General features: G+C 35.8%; 1 protein-coding gene and 1 long non-coding RNA gene across 6 annotated transcripts in view; one reads left to right on the top strand and one right to left on the bottom strand.

Moving 5' to 3' along the window:
• Positions 1 to 18,569, top strand: part of LOC147873284 (uncharacterized) — a 125,526-nt gene that overhangs the window by 16,455 nt on the left and 90,502 nt on the right. The gene's annotated exons all lie outside the window — the stretch shown is intronic.
• Positions 1 to 18,569, bottom strand: part of LOC110827556 (RNA-binding protein 24-like) — a 130,412-nt gene that overhangs the window by 65,884 nt on the left and 45,959 nt on the right. The gene's annotated exons all lie outside the window — the stretch shown is intronic.

The following is an 18,569-nucleotide window of genomic DNA, read 5'->3' as shown; positions in this document are numbered from 1 at the left end:
AAGCCTCGACTATTACCGATCAGAAAGTATATTGTGTACGTAAATCAGTATTTGGCATTGAAACTGTTTTATACTGCGTCAAACCGCGTCGTAACTTTTGGCTTTAGCGTTGCAAATTGCAATCTGAACAAGTCACGATTTTTTTAAAGAAATACAGTCCTTCAAGACAGATGGATTGACAAACTGAAGTACGGACATAAGATAAAGCAGAATAATGTAATCCCCCAATGGGGATAAGGTAGGTAGATTGTCTTTCTTGAAATAAACACGCCATATCCCAGGCTAACGATACAACACTTCCTGCCTGTGTTACTTGTACCCGTATGACAAGACAATGTGAACTTTTCCCACAGAATATAATCATTTAGAAACAAAAGATGAACAGCTAATGCCACTTTTTGAATAAGAACTTGTTCTCGATTAGCTGGTCTAAAATATACCTCAGTTAGTTCTAGTAACTTTTGCTATTATCTCGAACGTTTCAAATCTGAATACAATGAACATATTTGGGTAACATTTTGTACTTTGAGGATCTACACTAATATATGAAATGACTGCCTTTTGGGCTGTTGTGTCATGAAGTCTATTAGAAGTTTACCGACGTTTCAGAGGTAATTGCATCAGCACGCACCTCTGAAAAGTCGATAAACAAATACCAGACTACGCGGCGCAATAACCCAGAAGACAGTCATCTTAATATTCGTCACCGTGAGATCCTCAGATCTCAGAAATACAATAAAATTTGTTTCTGTGGTTTTAATTTTGGTCCGTATGAGTCCAACATGAAGCTAATAAAGGAATTTTAGAAATAATTTTCTCATAGGAAATGCCGTTCCTATAAAGGTATTACATAAGATAAAGTACAGATCACAACATTTATTTGAAACTTTTTGATGTTATGTGCGTTTAACAAAAAACATGATCTCTACTGCCCCTGTACAGTAGTCTCACTGGCTTAAATTTGCAACAATAATTTTAGCTGCAATCACTGAACACCGAAAGCAAATATTTGTAAAAGAACAAAGAACGCATTTGTAAATTATTCCACTTTCGTTCTGTAATCAAATTAGGTACACTTTTAAAAGAAACCACTCTTTACGATTCAGAAGAACAGAGATCTAAATAAAAAATAGAAACAAAAAAGAGAGCAAAAATCAAACTCACACACACACACTCACACCCTCACAACAGTCCTACATGTTTTACAGGTGATCCATTTGTTGGGCTCTGATTGGTCCATAATTGTCATGACGATGGCCTGTGTGTCTGTCTCTCTCCCTGATCAGCCCAGGGCTTTTCTGGAAAGAGGAAGTATTTATACGCTGAGTACTCTGCAAGACACTGACCGTCTGTAAGTTTGGACCATTAAGAGACGCTAGAAAAGAATTGGGGCTATTTGTAACTCATCACTGCAGAGGGTTCCAATTTATCTAACTTCTCAGAGGGATAAATGGGCATCGTAGCTCCTTGGTTTCCAATGAAGAAATTTCTTGAAGAAAGCTATGAGATGTACTTTACCGCATTTCACTGTCTTTATTACTTACCTTGTTGACGATTTCCAGTTAACAGGCTAACAGCTATTTACAAATCGAGTAAAAAATAAATTGTACGTAATAGACAACTGTATGTTACGTTTGTTATTTCATGAAGAAATTTATGTAGAATTTTGTGGTATACGTATGTGTTTCCTCCAGACTTCTCATGCATGGCCGAGATATCTCATTTAAACGCACTTGAATTTCTAGTCAGGGTTTATTTATTGAACTTTCAACTTCATGAACCACAAGTAACGGCGAAAATAATTAATATGCATGGAAATTGTTGATAACTTCCGGACGAAATTACGGCTTATTGTGACACTTGGCTCAAGCATTATACCATTCCAAGCTGCCTCGCCTTTAAATTTGAATTCCATATTTGAGAAAGATTAACTATTGGTGTCACTGGAGTTTCACACTGAATGCAGCTGAAGTAAAAAGAATAACGAATTAAGATTGTTTAATTTCGGGATAGACACATCACTTAATATTAAGATAATTAAATCAAAAAGAATAGGATGAGCAAGGCATGCAGCACACGTGGGAGTAATTGAGAATTTATGTAACATTCTACTCAAAAAGTGTTGTGGAAGTAAGCGTGCGTAGGAGGATAATATTAAAATATATCTTAATAACCGAATTCATCTGGCTCAAGATAAGGTTCAATGGTAGGAATTTGTGAACGTGGTAATAAAGTTTTGGGTTCCATACAGGCGAAAATTTCGTCAGTAAAGTAACTATCCATTCGTCTAGAACGCCCTACTCCACAACATTATTTCAGCCTCGGGGTAATTATGAACAAAAACGGAAATGTAACTATTTAAAGTTCACCGTCCCACTTCAAGGGTGGCGTTTAACAGATCATAATGTGATATATTATTAATTCCGCTCTTTAAAGTCTGAGAAAACAACAATCTTATTTGTTATTCTGTTTCAGCGATAATCTTATCTTTGTAAACACAAAGAGACGCATCTCTGAGACTTGTGAATGGACGGTATTTTTGGTTCACTGCGTGAAATAAAGTTTGTATGTATTTCCTGAATGTTCGCGTCAGTAATGTAAAACAGGGGCGTACAAAGTCGGGCCCATGTCACTCGTGGCCCTAGACGAGTCTGCATGCGGCCAGCCAATGTTTCAAATTTGCCACAATTTTTTCGTTCATAAGCCTCACTTAATCAAGTATGAAGTGGATTTTGATGATGAAAAAATTCTGCATCATTTATTCCTAGTAGGAAGAGACAATGCCTTAAAAGCGCAGGCAAATTTTGAGGGAAAAGTTCATCTTATACGCCGGTAAATACGGTATTTTAAAATGTAAACCCTTCATTGTGTCGCGACGTGTAGCCACGAAAGCAATTAACCAAAGACGCATTCAACGACGCATACCCCCCCTCCCCACAACATTATATCCTGTCTTGATCATTTTCAACCCAATATATATCCACAAAACCTGTTTTTTTTTAAAATACACTTTAATGTTATCTCAGGTTATTTTAAATAAATACTTTCCAATAATTTTCCCAATAAATTTCGGATTTGGACCCCATCCAGCCTAATGCCCGACGGTGAAGCTTAATAATCACTTCCATTTATTTTTCAAGTTAAGAATGGTGGAGCATGGTATGCATTTTTGTTTTCTACATTCGAGCTACATTCCTATCCAGTCCCTCTTTGATTTCACTTCTGTAATTAAACTAGACCCTTAGGCTTATTAACGTGTTCATCATTGTTAATACAGTCTATCCAACATCCACGTTATCTATAATGGTACGTAAGTAATACGGCGGAAGATGAGACACAACGCATTTAAGATGTAGACTTCGGCTTATAGTTTGTAAGATTTGAGGTTTTCAAGGCGGTAAGTCTGAAGATGGGTGTTTTATGAGTTACTGAGCTTTGTAGTCTTGTATAAGTTCACCGACGTTTCAGAGGTCCTTGCTGCCTCTATCATCAGTGCGATCATGGAGGCAGCAAGGACCTTTGAAACGTCGGTGAACTTATATAAGACTACAAAGCTCAGTAACTCAGAAGACAGCCATCTTGTAGTTTGTAGTTATTCAGCGAATCTAAAATGCCATGAAGGTCGTAAACTATTTTTGTACGTAATTCCCGTGAAGACTTGAGATACATATCACAGCACTGGATAAGTTTCTCAGTCTCTCGTGAATAGAATCCGTTGTCCTGATCTATCTCATAGAGCATTTGGAAAATAAATGTATTCCAATTTGGAGGAAACATTTTTATTTTTGTTGTTAGTAATTTAAAAGTAAACACTCTTTTGAAGGATAAAAATGTGTACTAAGTTTGTGAACTTATGAGTTCAGAAATTTCGCTTGTTTCATGATGCTGTCAAATTTGGTACCTCACAATACCGGCAGAAATTGTGTTGAGAGTGTCTGAGAGCAAGGGACAATGGCGAATATTTGGGCCTAATACAGAGAACATATTATGAGGCTAAAAACTTCATAATTTGTACACTTTATCAAATGTCATATGTAGGCTTTCCTTGTTATAGGTATGCGTGTTATAAAACACGATTTCATTTTAATGCTCAACTACATCAGACCGATTTTAGTTGATAGAGCTCGCTTTAATGCGAAATTCTTGCTGGCGTATTAAATGAGGTGGAGAGGAGGGAAGGAGTGTTGTGTGGGTGGCGGAGGAGGAAAGCAAGGGGAGATTTTACTTCCTACAGCTTTTCTTTGTAACACAACTGTCACATAAATCGAGGAGTGCCTGCAATTACATCAAAAATTATAAAATGAGCGGAACATGTAAGCTAGCACGGGGTAAGGAGAAGTAAACTGCACATGCAATTTTAATTTTAAAATTTAAAGTTAAAAAGATTACTTGGCCAAGGTGAACGTGAAGGGAAGATAACATTAAAACAGATCTTAGGAAAATAGGACAGACGGACAGAATAAACTGCTTCAGGATAAAATCCAGTGGCAGGATTTTATGAAAACAATTCCGGTTCCATGAAAAGGGAAAATTTATTGATCAAATAAGCCGCTACCATTGATTCAAGAAACAACATTCATCATGGAGTTATTACGTTACATGATTGATAATCCTCTTTCTGAAAATGGCTGCGTTCTGGGATATAATGCCGAATAGTGTAACAAAAGTTTACTAACGTTTCAGAGGTTCGTGCTGCCTCAATCATCCGGGCTCATCGCCTCTGAAACGCTTATAAACTTCCACCAGACTATACGGCGCTACAACCGAGAAGTCAGCCATTTTCGGGCTGACCGCCGTCAAAACCTCAAATCCTACTTAACCCTCTTTTGTTTGTTTCTTTGTTGGTTCCGCTTTATCAGATGAATTGGTCATACAGCGTTGAAATCCACGGTCATACACTATTTCTAAGTACTATCCCAGTGTTTACTTTGAGAAAGCTACGAAGGAAAGCAGAACATGTGATGTATGGGCTGAGATTGGGTCACTTAATACGTATACATATTCCTAGCCACTGACCCTAACATAATGAAATACAGTCTGCTTTCATGAAAGTAAAACAGGCACTAAATTACGAGAGTATGTAACTAAGTGTAATTGACTGACCAGCTGTACGGAGCACAGCCATTTTTGTGAAGCTGATAGCCACTCAGAAAATTGTCCCGCTTATTATGGAACCCCAAGTTTCATTACCGTCTTCAGAGAAAGGGCCACCGGTTTCCATACCGAGCCAGACACATCGAGTCCAAACCCTCATTCTGGATTTCTTTAAGATCCACTTTTAACTATCTTCCTAATGTGTGATGAAGGTACAAAAACTATGTTCCTAAAACTGACGTAACAAAAGTTGTTTTAAAATTGTCTCGAATTTATGAAACAATAAACTCAGAAAATGCTTTATGTATCCAAAAGTAGGGTATATATATATATATATATATAATATGGAATACTACAAACAACCTTACTTTGAAATTGTTATGTAAAGCAAGCCTGTTTTTGTTCGGGACTCAAGGTTGTAGTTTTTGCTGTTACATGTACTTAATGATAAGGGCTTCCGATATGCAAGTTCTGAATCATTTACTCATTGTTTTTCGTTATCATTTTGGGCTGCACGTAACGTATATATAATAAGTAATGTCGGTTGTTTACCATTTGCTGTTTTTAAGGGTTTTGGGCATTATGGGATAATATTTATGAATGTATGTGTGTTATGCCCGTTGCCGCGGCAAAGCTGTGAAATTGATTAAACGTGAAGATTCTGATAAAGGATTTACACCGTAGACAATAATATTTGCCTCTCTTATTCATTATTTTTATTAAATACCTTTATGCTAATATTAATCATTCCAAATTCCTCTCATTTACTGATGGTTTAAAAACAAAGTACGTTCACTGATAAAGTTGGAAACAACTGTCACTTCCGAGCTCCTGGATGAAACTATGACTCACCACCAAGAGCTAAAAGGTTTCCCGATATCGATCAAGAGTTGATCCATATAAACAACAAAATCGACTCACCTACATTATGACAGTTTCTGCCGGGAGCCAGGAAGTGATTTGCGTTCAACTTTATTAGCGTACGCATCATAGGCCTATATAGACATAAAGTCTGTTGAATATTGTGAATCTCTTCAAATCGATATTAACCGGTAAAACGGCGGTGTTGCGAAAACTACATGGCACGTAACATTCATAAAACTAAAATCATATTTTTCACACGTAAAAGCAAAACTGACCATTTTAATTATTATGATAGTGATATTTAAATTTTGTATAGTGACTGTGAAAAACTTGGTTTTATGTTAGTTACTAAACTCATTTTCATTGTCATGCAGATTATGAGCATGTTCAGACATTAACTATATGTTATATTACATAATATTTCTCTGCTTGTTTTACATAATGATTAATTACTTAAAATCTAAAGTATAAATTCTTTTACATGTGAATTTGGACGCCAGTGAACGCAATGCGCGCTCAATTGTTTGCACAAACTGCTGATTAATATTTTTAATTTGTCAAAACGACATTTTAACGACTGCCATTATACTTTTAGAACACTGGCACAGAATTTCGTGGCGGGGGTGGGGAGGAGAGGGAGATGATCGTGGAATGTTGGATGTGTGTTGAGCGCCTTCAGTTAGTTCACCCCTGAGACGGATGATTTTATTTCCTATCATTAACCTGCCTTACTCATGGCTGCAACAGAAGCCATTTACTTAACACACGATGTCTTAGGCGCCGTCCGGGCGTGGTAATGGCAAATGTTTCCTGGGGATTACTGTAATATCCCAGAACAATAAAGAAAGTACTGGAAGCACAAAAACATCCGAGTGTCCCTTAATGTGTCAATTTATTACACCGAATTGCGTCATTATGATATTGCATGTCGTATATAAAATTATAAACAGGGGGAAAATATTGACACATTCTCTGAAACTCCTTATTGCTGGAATTAGCTACTTTGGTAAATGTGTTTATCTAAGGACAGGTTACTGCTTCAGAAGGTTTCTGGTTCACAATCGGCGAGATAGAATGATAAAATTTCATTCGTCATCTCTGATAAAGTATGAAAAAAAAGGTATACCGTGGTTTGGATTTTATGTTAAGCTGTAGATACCATCTGCGTTATCATTTTTATCGCTATCATAGGGGACGGATGGCGACCGCGACGCATGACATCTCATGCCTTCAAATCAACACCGAAATATATGTATTAAGGAGGCCTATGTGATATTAAGAATCAATAATGTCAAATGTAACTGTGGTATAATGAACCAAACCTTTAAAATCTTCAACAGAAGAATCAATAAGTCAAGCAACGATACATAACCTCAATAGTTCATACAACACTGTAAAATAATTGAACGCTTTTATTGAGATCTTCGGACACTAATTCGACACTTGGTCACATGATTTACCCAACCTATCCGAAGAGGAAAAGTTCCTCGACTGAAACAATTAAGCACGGTACCAACACACACTGTTGAGCTTCCCAAATATTATCTACGAATTTCCCGCCGTGTGTTGTAGGTCGTAATATAGCATCTTATTACTTTCCACTGGTGGAAACACAATACTCATTACCACCACACGCGCGCACACACACACAACACCCACAAAACTGGTCACGCAACGCAAAATGTCTGTAATAATGACGCTACTTCCGTCCGCCCCTAATTCGCTGCAACAGTGCGATATCGGAAAAGTCATTAAGTTCCGGTAATTCCCCGAAGCTCACTTGTGTGCTATGTTTATCATCATTCATTTTTATTCGCCTTTAAACTATTTTTCTTCATCATATATGTTTTTAAAACTTGGATAAAATACGCTTCTCGAATTTTAGACGTCGGAACTAAATGTAAGTGAATGGTCAGCATTATCTTCCTCCTTACCAAAGGACATAGTCCTCGGTAAGTTGTCACTGGATTAAATTTTGGATTGATCCTAGACTTGGTTTCCGTGGCGATGAGAAACATTTTATCCCATAACAGGACTCAGACCTCGTTCACCTATTAGTAGCCACTCACATTATATTATAATTATCCCAGATCATTAAATGAAATGCGAAATTTTACAGAGACTTGATCAGTTTGTCAAATGCAGTGCTGCGTCAAAATCAAATATCAATTTTGATTGATACATTGATGTCTATGAATTCGCCTTCAGTACCACGATTTACAGACGAATCATCCTGTACCAACATTTTTTTTCTATTTTTAAACAGCAGGACTTGGGCAGCCGAAACACAAATTTCCGTGTCTGTAATGGAGCATTAGACTTTAAAAGATTATTTTTAGAATTCTATGGAAACAGGAAATTTCTTGATTAATTGAAGAACTGTCAAGTAACCACGAAAGATCATGAATCACAAAAGTTATGCTCTTCATGGAAATGAATAGTAATTATTGAATTAAAGGTGAAACTTATATATAACCTTCGATAAATAGGCCTAATTAGCAAAAAACAGAAATTATATATTAGCGAATATCAGAATTGAGGTATACATCGCCGTTGAAGTGTGATGTGTACAAATATTCTTCATGGACATTAGGCGGTAAGTTATCAACAGCTTTTCGAAGAACAGTAGGTAATTACTTACAAGACTAATCTAGCCGACCACAGTTCACATGCTTTTCAAATTATCGATCAACATTTTAGTCGAAAACCCTGAAGGAAAAACACGGCTTTAAATACCTAGGCGAAGTTGAAGGGGGAACATTAAAATGGACTCTGAGAAATACAATAGTCTTTGCCGGTGTTGTCACGATTTACTATGATTAGAATAAAGTCCTGTAGCAGCTTGTATTGGATACGGTAATGCGCATTTGGGCTGCATTATAGAGTAGTAATTTCTTGGTCATATGAGCAACTCTCACCTCCTGAAGAAGGTCTGTATTCCATGCAGTGAGTTTGAGGTGTGTTTGGTCTACACAGAAGTATTCAGAATTTGGTTTCGATTTTGTGGTTTTTAATTGTATTGATATCACAATAAAGCGATCTTCCTCTTGTGTAACTTCAACTGTATCAAAAGTGGGTCACGAGAAATACACGGAAGCAGCGCACTGGTCAGTGCGTGACAGCTACAAACGTCCGCAGGAGAGATTAAACTTATCACGAATCCGAAAAACGGGTTAGGAAACCTCTGTAGAGAAACATCACAATATCATATGTATACTTAGTTCCCGTTACGATTTAACGCTTTGAAGTCCAGTGGGAACTATGTACCACCTATTTCAACAATCAGTAATTACGAATGGTATGTCTTGTATGTTTCTCGGTGGAGACAGAGAACATTTTCTTAAGCAGCATTAAACAGCTAATATTTGTAATGGAGAAGTGCGGTGTTGTATTTCTTTGCGGTACGGACTTAATTTTTAATGTTAAATCTTGAATTATGTATGTACTTTACACAAAAACGTATAATAAAGAATAAACTTTCTATTCTGGAATGGTTAATTTCTTGTTACCACCAAACCGAAAGTTAACTACATGTTTTGTTCGGTTGCCATATTGGTATTGTACATATTTAAGTAAAATTTGGTTGTGGCTACTTACATTAAAGGCCGTTGAATGAATCTGCTTTCTGTATTTGTCCATATCATCAATACATTTACTACACTGGAAAGAAGCGTAATATGCTTTAGTTTGAATTTTGAAATAGTTACTATATCGAAAATTATAGAAATGGGAGTACGCGCAACAATTGGTTTTGAGTTAGGCCGCTCTTGAACTTCAAATTTGAACTGATGTAATCTAAAGCTGTGGCCCATAATACTAAATAAATATAAATTCACTTCACGGCCTTTAGAATTGTCAACGCCAGAGTCAAATGAAAGCTGTTCAATCGATATGGTGATCGAACACGCATATCGATGGATACGCCTTTTCCGAAAGACGTCCCAGTTCCTTATTCAGCTGAATTTTTAAATTCAGTTTGATGTATTTTGGCACAACACTTAGAGACATCCGGTACATAACTTACGGGAGATATTTTTGCAATTATTTCAAAAAGTGTACAGAAAATATGCGTATAATACTCGTTAAAGTGTATAGAAAAAATAAAGCATACAGTTAGCGACACAGCTACCTACCACCTGCCGTGAAGATAAAGCCGTATATCAACAAACACTGCCAGCAGGCCCGCCATGTTTGTTTTGGCTAGTTCACAGGAGTAACATGCTAACATGGCTGACTGACTATCTGGCAACATAACCTTACATTCAAGGTTCTGCCTCATAAAACAAAGATACATACATCAGCCCAGTAATGTTTACTCGTGACCAATTATATTATTAACAAAGTTCACTACTGTCTTACGTATTTTCTTAATGTATTTGTTTAAAATAAGAAGTAAATTAACAGACATATCAATGAATATGACGTATACTGACAGTTTTATGGTCCACTAATAATTATATTCCATAAGTAATACGAACATATTTGTTAATTATTCTCGATGTTTGAATGTTTGATGTGTGGAATGCGTAGTAAAATTACATATCCTTCCTTCTAAACTTTATGGCCTAGTAACTATGAAGGAATAACTAATTTGATCAAACACTTTTAAGATATAAGTGAAGGAACGTGTGTTGGGACCATTTTAAACCAATGTTACTGTTGGTTTGAAAAAAATACTGCCAGCATTCTGAAACAAGTTTACTTTCAACAAAAATTCTTCTGCACAAGCATAATTTTTCAAACAAACACCCCTCGCACTTCTTATTCTACCCATCGTCTGCACTAAGGGAAGAAAGAGGCAAATAGAAGTAGAAACAATTATTCAAATAAGCAGTAACAACTTTGCAATAATTATAAGAGAGGAAACAATTATTCGGTTACTACAAGATCTTACGAATACAAATTAGGCGAGGGAAACTGTTCAATGTCTGCAAGAGATTTTGAGTACAAATAAGCAAGGCAAACTATTCAGCAACTAGAGAAACTGGAAATTAGATATGAGTACAAATATGCAAAGAAAATTGTTCAGTAACTACAAAAGATTATAAAATTTGTAGAGGATGAATACATATAAGCAAAGATTACTCGTAAGTAACTACAATAAATTATGAAAATTATACATAATGATATAAATAAACACGTAATCTATTCTGAAACAATAGAAATTATTAAAACTAGAACACATGAAAGAAAATAAGCAAAGAATTTTTTTCAATAACCATAAGAAATAGTGAAAATTACAGAACATACAACAAACGTGCAGAAAAATGAGAAAAAACAGTTACTACAAAGACGAATGTAGCCAATGACGAAATAAGCGAGAAAAGGAGTGTAATAAGCAAAGATAACGAGATAATAAAAACAGAGGCATAACATTTGGTGCAGAAGAAATTACAGGAGCCAATTCCAGAAAACCAAGCTACAATGGTATAATACAGAATGCTCCGTTTAAAACGTAACCCTGACTACAGCAGTATTTGTAAACACCGGTATCATCAATACATCAAAATAAAAAGCCAGTTTTAAATTATATTTAATTTACAGAATAGCTTTAGAGTAGATGCTGAAAGTGTCCACCCATTTCTCATAGACAAAAATACATAATTTTTAGTGTGTTTCGTTTTACTTTTTAAAGTGCTTCTTGGTCAGTGTTGACAACAGTCTGTTAAATATTGTGTTTCTCTTCTTCGAAGCTTCGTGATTTGTTCGAATAAACTATTTCCACAGAGAAATCTCCACAGGAGGAAGTATTCCTTTAATATTCATATTTGCACCTGCACAGCTTTTGCGCAGCTGGCATGAGGAGTGGCCTAGCAACAAGGATGACTTTTGATTCATAATTGTCTATCACACTAGGGTGGTCCATCTTTTGACTTCGTTTTTGAACGAGATTATTATTGTTTTGCTTTCTAAATTATGTATTTGGTATATGTGTTTGTGGAAATATAACTGCATAATTCTATAAGATCCAGTCATACATTGAATAACACCACAAACAATGTATTAATTGGATTGAAACAGTTTTGGTAGTTTTGATTATATTTAATAAATTTCCGAGCGCTAATAATTTTGGAGGCTAGTGGACTTTAAGTCCAACAGTTGCAAAACGATGATGATGAAAAGGTACATGGTTTGAATCTTGTTTGGTTTGCTATGTTTCTTACTATTTGCATTCGTTCTCCTGAACCAGTCCAAATCAATGCTGGAATAAGGTAATGAAACAAACCATGAAAATCTTTCGCGAAATTTTTATTTAATTAAGGTACATATTCATCTTCCCCACAGACCTCGGCCCTATGCAGCCACTTCAGTTTAAAAAAATGTCATTAAATATACTAAAACAGTCAACAACATGAGTAATATCAAATCTAAAACTTCTTGACGATGGTGAAGAGTTAATTGAATAAAAATTTACTTCGATATTATCCATCGTCTAGTAAATATAAAACGTAAAACGACGTTTCGGAAATGGGACTCTATCTCCGTCTTCAGGTTCCTACACAGTTGGGCCCACTAGATAGAGCTAATCCCTATCTCCGGAGATAGAGTCCCATCTCCGAAACGTCGTTTTACGTTTTATATTTACTAGACGATGGATAATATCGAAGTAAATTTTTATTCAATTAACATAGGTAATATTGTCACAAATGTGTCTTGTATTAGCAGCGTCAATGGTAATAGTAGGAATGGTGGACCTGTCTCGTTTCAGTTACTGAACCTCCTTTTTAAACTTCCTCCGTCGTTTTATTTGTAAACACTACAGTCCTTCTGAAAGGCATAACAACCATAAAATCCTACTTCCTTCATAATATTTCATTCCGGCAGAAGAAGCGAATATTCTGTCCTAGTCAGAATTGTGTACATTACGACTCTGACGTCACACGAAGTTGGAGGACTGCCAACTTCAATAACGTCATTTTATAGTGAAAAATACCGCACGAACTGAAACCTGACTGAACTAAGTAGATGCTGAAGTAGTTCTCAGTCTGCTTGGTGTCCTTATTAACGTCTGTGTGGAGAATTTCTTGGTCTTTTTACGTCTGTGCTTTTATTATATGGTATAGTCACGTGTCCTGTTGACTTTTACCATATGTTAAAGAATACAAGCAAAAGAAACCATTATTTAATTGTATGTTCTATGAAGAATTCCCATTGAAACATTTTGTACGTTTGTTCGTTTTAATTTTAGTGTCGTGTGAGTAACTGGCTTGTATTTCACAAACAGATACGATGTTTCGTTTTCGAACTCAAAGAAACATTTTTTAATGGCTATTATTCCTCTAGAAGGCACTAATATTATGAATACTGGTGTTCAAGTTCGGGACGACACCCTTAAAATATGTTTATATTTGGAGGCTAGTAAAAAATATTAATTAATAATTACTCAATCTAGTGCTACATTTTTATAATTTACATTGTATCGATCCTATTATGGTTAATTTGTCAAATATAACATCCAAAATTTAGCACGATCACTATGTTTGTAATTATAAATATTTAGAGTGGTAGTTCACACAGAATTTGTATATGTATTTGTGATCCCAATACAATGTTTAATTACTTCTCCCCATCAGTCCTAAAGCTAAATACTGACTTCGCGCCACCCCCATGTTATTATGTTGCATTCTACGAGAAAAATGGCCAAACAAGAAGTTGAATATATTTTTAAGATCTATTACTACAGAACATTAAAATACGCTACTGTTCCAATCTTAAAAATAATAAATAAAATTGACACACTAAAAATTTGGTCAGGAAGTCAAGGAATGCTTACTTTCCTTCCAAAGTTTAAATATTTATTTTTAAGTCCAGTTTCGATCTAGGGAGTGGTGTTTCTAAAATAACATTCAGTTAACAAGTTTCAGTTTCACAATAAATATCTGTTTTAGACAAGTTCGTTCAAGAAGTCCAATCGAATTAAGTTTAGTTTAGATAAGTCCTATTACTCTCACAACTAATAAATAGGTCTATAAATAAACTCCTTAAAAGAACACTTTCGATGTTCATCGAGAAATTTACGTATCAGAAATGATCTGATTCAGGCAAAGCTATTTGGATACACTCGTTGAATTCACTTCTGATTAAGGGTCTCGTTTCTCTTGTGACGTATTTCTGCGATGGGGTGAGACTATGTCTCTATGGCGCTGGTTCCTTTTCGAACCCACTGGTTGTCCCACAGATGATACATGAGTAAATATGGAGCAGCAGACAGGAAAAAGCCGAAGGACTCGGGAAAAATTCTATCACAGTGCCGCTTCGTCTATCCACTTGTTACTGTCTGTAGTAATAAGAAATCAAACGCGCTGCAGAAACAATGTTTTCTTTCAATAATACCAAAGCGATTACAAGATATGTTATCATTATTATTATTTAATATTAATATTTGCCGGCCGCAGTGGCCACGCGGTCTGAGGCATAGACCTCGTGAGCTTGGCCGCTGGGACCGTGGGTTCGAGTCCCACTCAAGGCATGGATGATTGTCCGCGTCTTTCTGTGTTTGTATAGGTAGAGGCCTTGCGTCGGGCTGATCACCCATCCAAAGAGTCCTACCATTGTCCAAATAGATCAATCGAATAATTAAACCTCGACACCTAAGGGTAAAAGAGGATGAGAGAAAGAAAGAAAGAATATTAATATTTAATCGTTATGGGTGTCCTTTCCCCTGGGTAAAGCTGCCGTGGCGTGAAGCTGACCACTCAACTCTCAGTGCCTAAGTTAAGAATGCACGAAGCTATTTTTCCGCCTCGCAATGTCTTCAGGGACAATTTAACTAAACCGAAGTTCTTATCTGGTATACCAGTAAACATGTATAAATTGTTCACGTCAGGTAAAAGTCGTCTGAAATTGTTTTTATTATTGCATGCTTTTACATAAACTCTGATTATAGACTATCTGCTGATTACGTAAATTTGTTCCGTAGTTACGTAACCAAAGACTGTCTAGTGTTCGTTATTCTGAAGCACTGTCATCGCCTTGTGAAGTGTTACCTGGTGTCCCAGAATGATGTGTGTAAGGGCCATTCTTATTTGATGTCTTCGTCAATGGTTTATATAGTTATTAATTTTTTAATTATATAATTTTTGATGACGACACACATTTTTCGAACCATAAATTTTCCTCTGGGTTCTTATCTACCTCAATGGACAATGATGCCATGCGTGACACAGCCATATAATGTTTGATGTCTGTAAAAAAATATTTTTTTACTATGAAACGAATATGGTCGATTGCCTTTGTGTATGAACTCTTTAGATCTCGTATTATTCATACATATGTTATTGGGCATTTGGGAGTTTCTCTTGATTCAAAAATGTATTTTCTTCAACATGTAGACTATTTATTTTCGCAAGCTTTAAAGCTGTTTGGTCGTATTCGTACTGAAACCTTCTTCTTTTCATCCGCTGACAGTTTTCTAACATATTTTACTTTAGTCAGACCTAAATTAAATATACTACCGCTACAAGGAATATTTTAACTTATACTGATGCCAACAAGCGTCAGTGCATTCAACGGAAATGTTTAGCCCTGTGCTACAAGCGTTTCTTTCCTCATATTTATTGTACTTATGTGCTTGCTTTAGAACACTTAAATTTCAATACCTTATACACTAGGAGGCGCCACTTCAAACTGTTGAAAATTTTCACTTCGCTGTCTATCTCTACCTATCAGATATAGGTGTTACTCGCCTTTTATGACTATTATTTGGGGGGGGGGGGATAATCATATACTGCCCTTCTCTTCTGGAAGCTTTCGGGCTTCGAATTCCTACTCTGTATCTGAGAGACTTTTCTTGTTCAGTTTCGGCCCTTCAATTAAAAGGTTTTCTTCTGCTAGATGAGCATCAGATGCTAATGTCTGCAGGGAATTTGATATATTTGAAACCAATTTTTTTTTCTTAATCGCATTTTATAATAACTGAGTTGCTATCCGCATATTACAAATTCATTAAATTCAATATCAATTTATTTTTCCCCCTGTCTCGACTCCTCTACTCACCGTTGACTGTGTGTTATCATTCTAATTATATAAATTCTCTGACTTCGTACCTTGTTTGTTTTGCATATTTTCTTCTCCTTTTAATTTAACTTACATAATTTATTTTAATTATTATTGCAAAAATATTTATGTATTCATTTGTAAATTGCCTTGTGCATTAATGTCCTCTACACTTATGCAATTTTTTATAATTTGCTTTTCATTTTGCTATATTTATTATTGCGTTTTTGACTTCTGCTGTATCTGTAAATTGTAATCCTTCCTGTTCATGCATCACATTAATAATAAATAATTAAAATGAATTACTAAATTCGATATACAAATATGTAGATTGTACACATACAAGACGGATGATGTTGGATAATACAGACACACGCATATAAAATGTATATTTAAAATCCTCTGTGTAACATTTTCTCGACTATCGCTTTGTATGAAAACAATTTTGATGTATTCAAATCCAGATTTAAAAATAAAGGATTGAACTAAGCTGCACGTAACTCCATGGTACAGTGTGTTCCTTGAATTCGTTGCTATAATTAAAGTTCGTTAATTTCCATGTGAGTCAACCTGATAAGATTTCAAAATTCCGAATTTGGAAACTGTGCAACCAGCTCTGTGGCTATGTTTAGCGAAGCTGGATACTGCGCGCTATTGTGACAGCCAGCCGCCAGATGTAGCGCGTCTATATTTAGAGGGCAGGCCAGCTCCTATATATTGGCAATTCTGTGTCTTGTCTGCCACTAGAGATCTTTAACCTGGAGTTAAGTTGCAATATGAAGAAGCTAATTACTCTGCACTGTTAACGGGAATACCCTATAGGCTGGACGACCAAGGTTCGATCCCCGTCAGGGACAGTTTCTACCCCACTATGTCCAGATCGTTTCCACTACCCACCAAGCCTCTAATTGAATGGACTCCTCGAGTGTCAATGCGACCGGAGCGTGATACTGACAAATGTCTTCCATTTGGTGTCCAAATATATAACGCATTCAATTGTACCTCCACGTCTCCCATACGACTTCATGGAATAGTTCTTCGGCACAGCCGCTACTTGGCATTTAAGTCATTACTCAATAACCACATGAGACGGTTTGGCTTACTTAGTAAAGTGACTGGTTAAGGGATGGTCAACCCGGGTTCGATACTCGGTAGGAGCAGAGTTTCTATTGCAGTTCCCATGAACAGGGGTGAGTTGTAACTACTCTACCATGAAATTAGTGAAGTTTCAATCACCAATACCCCTGAAACGCCATGTTTACATCACATACATCGTAGAAAATGAACAGCTGTTCAATATAATTAATATTTAATAAATCATCCGTTGTCATTGTCTTTACAGAGTCATTATGTGATTTACATTCACGAACAAAAGTAAATGAAATATCGTTTTCAGAGTAGAATTGTATAATTTGATTCTCACTAGTTCGAAAAATATTTCTAGGTATCGTGTTGTCTAGAAGGAGAAAATGGTGCACTTAAAGAGATAAATCTTATTGAATGGTATTATTTTACAAGAGTGTCCAAGGGTTTAAAAATTAATGTCAATGAATAATAATTATGGTGATTGAATTAAGGGAGATGAAGAGGGGCGAAGCATGAAGCACGCATCGCTAAATTCGAAAGGAAAGATACCACATTGGGAAAGCAGACATAGCTGGGACAAAAATACAACGATCTATCGGCTATGAATATGTGTGGTCTGGTTTTAGAAAGTTGGGTCCAACGACCGTAATTTCAGATCTGGTTAATGAACCTTCGAGTTCCACAAAAGGTGGAGAATTTGTTAAAAGCTATCAGCTTTTCAAGGAGACTGAACCATAGAATTAATAGAAGGATAGCGAACACCGTTCATAGTTTATTCGTTCACACAAAATATTTTAATTTAGCTTCAGTAATAATGCATTCCCTTCTTGCATTATATCAGAGAACCATTCGCTAAATAACACTTCTTCTCACTTTTGTTCGGTTTTCTTTACACATGTGGTCAGTCGAGTACATTACAGACTTTGCAAACAGTTTTAGGTTTTTCTTTATTATCGCAGGGAAGCGAAGTGTGTGTTGACAGTAAACGTCATTCTGCTTTTGCGATAAGTAAAGGAGGACAAGTGCTTAAAATAATTACTTCGCTACAAGTTATGACGCTATTTCTATGAGAAAAATATTTTGTTCTTGAATGTAGAACTACAAAATACGACGTTGGAGAGGCGAAGACCATTTTGGAGTTTCATAACATAAGGCCTTAACGACGTAACCAAACAAAATTAATTTTTAAGATAAATTACATGCAGGCCATAGAATTTCACACTCAAAAATGTATAATACGAGCGTACAGAAAATAGATGCGGGTATCGCTTGTCCCCAGATAAAATTTTAATCCTAATTATGAAAGGTTAATTTCAATAAAAATGAAATATTCCATCACTTATACAACGTTTATCGAATATATTTTACAGACAACAAACAACTGTATATGTAACAAACATTCCTAAAGATATTTTCCTTTAAACTTTATCAGAACTTTCAAACTGCAATTATACTATAAGCAGAGCTACTGAATTTGTTCTCGCAGTATAGACTTAAAATAATTTCAACTTATAACATTTACGGTCATA

Source organism: Zootermopsis nevadensis, unplaced genomic scaffold (genome assembly GCF_977971745.1).
Source record: "Zootermopsis nevadensis isolate Lab colony 2312 unplaced genomic scaffold, Znev_1.0 Znev_ptg000020l, whole genome shotgun sequence".
Taxonomy (NCBI): Eukaryota; Metazoa; Arthropoda; class Insecta; order Blattodea; family Termopsidae; genus Zootermopsis; species Zootermopsis nevadensis.
The sequence above is the reverse complement of the archived record's forward strand: the minus strand, read 5'-3'. Positions and strand labels throughout refer to the sequence as shown.